Raw genomic sequence first — 7,195 nt, 5'->3', positions numbered from 1 at the left:
AGTCATAAAAATGCAAGATTGGATCTTGGTTTGATCCCATGCAATAGTTATGGTGTAGAAAAGGTTTGAGCAAGTCAGGTTTTTAGTTTTGGGCTTCTTGTAGCCATGCAAAGGCATAAAGTTTGCAACTTTATGGCCTTAGGGGTCTTATTAAGCTCAGATATGAAATTTAGACGTAGGGTCTTAAGGCATTAATACCTTATTATGAGTTTTGCCTTAGTGGTGCGTACGTTGGGCGTAATGCCCAGTACGCTACGCGTACTGTACCTCGGGCGCGATCAGTTATCGTATCGATCAAGTACGCAGGGCATACCAGTTGGTATGCAGGGCGTACGGCCCAGTCCAGCTTTTGGTCATTTTGGGCCTTGAATCATTGGGGTTTTCTTGTTGGGCTTGGATCATAGACTTTCATGGTGATGGGTCACTTGTGGATTTGGGCCCATGTCGGACTTTGGATGATCTTTGTGGTTAGGCCTAAGATTTTGTTTGGGCTTAAATGAAAAGGAATAATTGGCCTTTTTACCATAGATATTGGCCAAATAAAGTAGAGTTCCAGCTATGGGTTATGTCCCAATTATTAATTAGAGCTTTATTTGTTTAGTCAGAGCGGGGATTTTCCGGTCCAACAACCTAAGCATTTATCTGGTTTTTCAGCAGTTGAGGTGAGTTTCCTCACTAGATCCATGGGTCTAAGGAACCAATTTCGGCCCATTGCTTGTTGTGTATAATGTTATATGTCTTGTGATAAGTATATGAAAGACCAGGATCTGGCCCATGGCATTTGTATGAAAGAATATGTTCTAGCCCCTAACAGTTATATGAAAGACTAGGATCTGGCCCTTGGCATTTGTATTCCAGACCGGGATTTGGCCCTCCGCACTGAACAGAAAGACCATGGATTGGCCCATGGCAGGAAATGATTATATGACTATGATTTGACCCATATCTTTTATTTTCTTTTATGTGTGGTATGTGGTACTTTGGGGGAAATCACTAATAATTATGCTTACAGTTTATGTTTATGGTTTTAGGTACTTCCAGTTCAAAAGGGAAGGACCTGGCATGATGGCACAACATCCTCCCATCATGATTTCCCCATTTGATATATTTGTACTCTGATGAGTCAGAACTGAAACTAAGGAAATGATAGTTTTTCTTAATAAAAACGAAGTTCAATTTTTAAAAGGATTTTTGTTAAGAAGAAGGCGTGCAATGTGTGTGATCATCCGAGCTCAAGTAAGTGGTTCCCAAATTACCCATATCTAGTATGCTTGATATGAGAACTGCATGCTAGATTAGGGCCAAGGATACCTTCAGGGATCATATGATAGAATTGTTTGATTTGCATGATGCCTTACAGCCTAGTGAAACTTGATGTTATGTATTACTTAGAATTGATATCGGCTCAGTTAATTGATAAGTGTATGCTTTCAAAGTTGTATACAATTAGGATTGTATAGCCCTAGAATGATCGATTTGGCCTCATTTCTTGTTCCTTGTTTGGTTGTGGACTTAGGGTAAAATCCTCATTTGACAATCTATGTGATCCCATTTTGTGTATAACTTGCATGCATAAGGCAACTAGCGGTGTTGATTGAGGTTCTTGGTATTGTGAGTGGTGGGAGTTGAGAATTCCTAGGAGAGTCTAGGATATGTATGTTGTATAGCATAGGATTGGTTTATGGTTTTAGTATGATGACTTAGAGGGAGCAGGACTGACCTTGAGGAAGGTACAGGTAGGTGTGAAAGGTAGTATTGGGCCTGTACTAATAGAAGCACATGATATGTACCTGAGACGAGTACAGACTTAGGAACTCTAAGGAGGCCTTTGTAGAGGAATCCCCTCAAGTCCTTTGTTGATTGTTTATATGTTGTGTTTCAGTTTGGAGGATGGTGATGATTACTTGTGACAACCGTAAAAAATTTAAGACAGTTCGAGATTTGAATAAACTTAGTTGCACATATAGGCACGACACATACTAGACTTTGTAACTAGGAGTTATGTTATAACCTACTAGAAACTTGGAAACAAGTAGAATCGAAGAATAGTGTACTTAGATTTCACATTGATGTGTGAATTCTACAACTACTTTAACAGTAACAACTATCCAAATTCGGGTCATTCATTGACTCGAGCATCTTTCTACTCTCATGTAGACACATCATGCACTTGACCTAGAAGTAGAAATTAGGTCAGAGTCTCATAGAAACTTAATACAAAGTTGAAAACTAGGACTATTATACATGGTTCTTCAATTTCATATGAATCTCGGAACCACTACATAGAAATGCCAATAAACCGACAAAAATAAATTACAAACACTATTTCTAACTTAAATAAGAGTTATGAAACTCTAAAATAGTTTGAAGTCTCAAAATTCAATTAATTTTTATATCCAAGGGTTTACAAAATTCCTTAAAACCCTAAAAGTCATAAAAACTTAAATTTATGAAGTTTTATATTAAAATCTCATAAAAAATTTTATAAACACTATAATATCAAATTAATATATTTAAAATGTGGAAATATAATGAAGGAATTTAATTTAATTAATTAATATTAACTTTACATTTATAAGTTAAAAATACAAGACTTATGAACAAATTTTATATAAAATACACATTTTATATAAATTGAAAGAAATTTTATAAAAATTAAGGAATTAATAAAAAATAAATAAATAAAATAAAATAAACTCTCCTCTCTCCACTCAAAAATCGGCCTCATCCCTCCCAAGACCACTCTTTCCCAAAACTCAATCATTTCACTCGCTTATTCACTATACCACTCTACTTCTCTCTCTCTCTAAATTTCTCTCTTCCTTCTCTCTTAAGGAAATCCAATGGTAGAAGCAACTTATGTGGGAGAGATTTTTACAGTTCAGTATTCATATGTTAACACACATCTCTGTATTTTGGTGACCATTTTAGTGAAGAGAAACCCCAAATAGATGACGAGAGAGATTGGGTATCTAGAGAGATGAAATCTTTCTTTTCTCTCTTTTATTCTCTCTAAAACTCCCATTCTTTCCCTCTATGAATTAGCTCCAAAACCCACGAAATTTCCAGCAAATATCCCTCATTTTATTCAAGAATATTCATCATTTGAAGTTGATCTTCAAGTTAAAATCAATTTTCTTACATTTGGCTCACTTTTCTTTCAAAAATATCAAGTTTTCTTGCATTTTTCTTCTCCATAAACACTTTTCTTTGAGATTATTCACATGCATTTTCATGCATGTTGAATTTGATGATAATGGTGATAGGATTTCACCCAAAAACAACATGCATGTTTTTAGAAGGTGAAATGCAACGATCAAAACCTAAATCAAATCCATCAACTTGATTTTTACAAGTTTTAAAGATTCAAAACCACATGCATTCAAGTTTTTCATTTATAAACATCATTTTACACAAAAATAAGTTCATTCATGGTCTTCAAATCATAATGCATGTGATGAACATCAAACTTAAAGGTTTGATGATCAAAGTACATTGTTCAGAATGCTTATACAGAATTTATTAATAAATAAATATCTAAAACTTCTTTTCTACTCAAATCTGATTTTCACAGAATCCAAACAACAAAGTAAGATGATCTGGAAATTTTCAGAAAATAAATCATTTTCTCGATTTATTGTAATTTTTGCAAGAAAATAGTGCAATAATTCATATAAAAAAGTTTTGATGATTAATAAATTCTGGTAAATTTCGGATATCACTTGTACCCTGAGCAAAGACATTTCATGAAGTTGTATACATTTCTAAGGCTGTTTTCTATTGATTTCTAATTTATTTTTGTTGAAGAGAAATAAATAGCAAAATACCTTTATGAATGTCCAAAGCCATATTTCATAATTTTCTCATCTTCTAGACATCATAAAGACTCTATGTAAAGTTTTCCAGGTTTTCCAAGACAATTTCTTATTTTTCCCGATTTAATGAATATTTAAGGCATTAAATTGATGAAAAATATCTACACTTACCCAAAAATTATAAATCTTCATTAGAGTAACTTATATTAGATATAAATCATGAATAAAAAGTTTAATGAATTTATCTCACTGTTTATTAATTTTTCAAGAATTAATGCTTATTTATGTGAATAAACCATGGAAAAATAGTTAAACTATTCTAAAAAATACACGAAATTCCCATAACATCGTGTATTACAGTTTAACCACAAATATAAAGTTTGGGCAGTTTTCTAAATAGTTTAGTATTTATTTTCATTTTTAATAGAATAAATACACAAAAATCATAAAAATAGGTTACGTTGTTCAAAAATCAGTTTTGATATTTTTCCTAGTTTTTATACACCAAATAACATTTTTACAAAAATGTTGAAGAATTATCGAATCTTTGGCTATTTATGAGGTATTTCTTACATTAAATACACATAAATCCAAAACTCGGACTCCAGTATATGAAAATCAATTTTGGTCATTTTTCCCAGCTTTTATATGTCTAATAACACTGGTACAAAAAGTTTGGGAAATTTTAGAATCTGTTTTCTAATTATCTCTATTTTTGTTAGAATAAACACACAAAAATCATAAAATCAGGTTAAACTATTTGAAAATCAATTTGAGTATTTTTACCAGTTTATATACATTATATAACAGTTTTACAAAAATATTGGGAATTTTTATTAACTGTTTTCTATTTTTCACGATTTTATGATTTTTTCAAGGAACTAAATGGTGGAAAAATAGTTAAACATATTTAAAAATCATGAAAAATTACAAGAGTATTCTAAATTATAGTTAGAACTAAAATTTAAAGTTTTGGAAATTTTGTAGAGCTGATTTCATTTAGTTTTGGATTTTTAGCTTGTAACGCCCTTCTAAAAGTGCTAAAATGCATTTCAAACAATAACACAAAATGGGATTTGTCACTTGCAAATGTAATAAGTCAATTGGTATATGGAAATCTGAATTTTTAGAGAAGTATTTGAAACTTATACAAAACCTAACTTTGACACAATATTGGCATAATTCTATTGTAGTAGTAAGTATACTACTATTAGATTTCGATTATAGACTCATTAGTGTGTAACATCGTGTATGAATCGATAGTGGTATGAGTAGAGCATAGTTCAAGGCACCATTTGCATTACCTAAAAGCATTGTGATTACTCACGCCTCCCCCTATTTTCGGGTTTTATGTTTTGAGGTGGAAAAGCATGTCTGAAAAACTATTTATTGTTCGTTGTATTTAAATTGATTTGTATCAAACTTGATTGCTATATTTTTCTATGTATGTTTATGCAACTTGAAACATGAGGCCTTATCGTCTTAAGTCCCTTCTAATTTACTCCAACCATTAACTCTTTGAGCCAATGGTCATTATGGATAGCGCTATTAGGAATTGACAACTCCTCACTCACCCGATTGCTTTAGTGCATGATACCATAGTAATCTATGGAACGATAAGCATAGATCTTGATAGGGCGTCAGTCATAGGCTTGGTTGTGAACTCATTGTTTGCTCATATTCATACAAACTTTTTTACTTATTATAGCAATTAACTTTGTTTATCATTATAACGAACTTTTATTACTGGAAACTTATTCACTTGGTGTAGCAATGAACTTGTTTGCTCCTTGTAGCAACGAACTTGATTGCTCATTATAGCAATGAAACTTGTTTACTCGTTTTAGCAACAAACTTTATTTCCCATGACAATATGAATGTTGCATCTCATTTGGGCAAAGTACTTTATTTCTCATGATGACAACGAACTTTGTTTATGCAAACTTATTTACTCATTTTAGCAATGTACTTTTATTTATGGAAACTTATATCAAAACATTGATTACGTTTCATGAAACCAATATTATTTTTAGTCTGTGAACTCACCAACTATTTTTATAGTTGATGCTCGTTTTACATGCTTTTTCAGGAATCATCTAGTAAGAGGCACCTAGAGACACATCACTTCTAGGAGCATTTTCATGTGTTGTATTTCAAATACAATGTAATTTATTATGAAAAGTTGTTCAAACTTATTATAAATTGTAATGCTTTTTAATACTATGGTTGGTGTTGTCTTTTAACTTTTGCTATGAGACCCTTTATATTGTCGTGTCTCGTGTTTCCGCGTTAGTGGGGTGTGATAGAAATGGTATCAGAGCCGAAGGTTATAGAGAATACCGATTTTCATTTGGAGAACCACAACTATAGCCAAAAAAATTTCAAAACGTTTTTAAAATACTGAACATACTACTGATATAACTAATTCGAGTACGCATTATTGGACTTTAATTAAGCATAGCTTGGCCAACTATGCTTAATTAAGGAAAGTTAATGCGAGTCTGGAAACGGTTATAGTATAATTATGTTCAGAACGATTTTCAACTTAAACTTTTGAAAAACAAAATTTTTCGGTGTGCGTATGGGCATTGCATATTATAGGCATTCATCTAGGTACACTTAAAAACTAAGTGCACTTTTATCACAATGTCTTTATTTAGAAATATTATTATCCCTTATCAAGTACTAGGCTAACCAGTTAGGTTATATCACTGGGAACTCTAGGAGCAATCCACTTAGTACCGAGAATGAGTATTCCTCGGTAGCTATTGACTTTAGACGTAATGTTAGTAGTTAGATAGCCATTAGTAATAATCTTATGTCGAAACCAATACCAATTATACCTCAATACATCTTCATCGTCTTCGTACTAGAGTTACAAATAGGAAAAGTGTTCTGATACCGACACAGGAGAAAATTGGAGCAACGTGTTAGGAGGTATATGAGTCGCCACGAGTAGTCACATGGATACCATTAGCGGGCATTCCGGATTCGACTCACGAGGAGACACGGAGGTTTAACCCATTGTTACTAATATGCAAGGCTTCTCTTCTACGCTACAAATTTAGCTTTAGGTTGTTTCCACCTTGAGCTTAAAACCTAACGTAGGATATCTCCTTGACCCAAAAACTTTTCATTAGGTAGTTCTTATCCTACCATCTTTACTTCGAATATTCTAATTCAAGCACAAACCATTCCCCTTATAAAAAAAACTTACGAGGCTTAACTCGAGACCCCTAGATACAACGGTAATCATCCCAAGTATGCCATCATCTTATAATTTTAAAATTACTAACATTTCTATCATTATAAAGGATTAAATCCTCTTACGCCGTGAGCCAGACGCCAAATCTATAACTTAACCTTTGACCCATATAAAA

This window comes from Lactuca virosa, chromosome 1, assembly GCF_052849685.1.
Source record: "Lactuca virosa cultivar CGN04683 chromosome 1, Lactuca_virosa_CGN04683_v6, whole genome shotgun sequence".
Lineage (NCBI taxonomy): Eukaryota > Viridiplantae > Streptophyta > Magnoliopsida > Asterales > Asteraceae > Lactuca > Lactuca virosa.
This window is presented reverse-complemented; position numbering follows the sequence as displayed.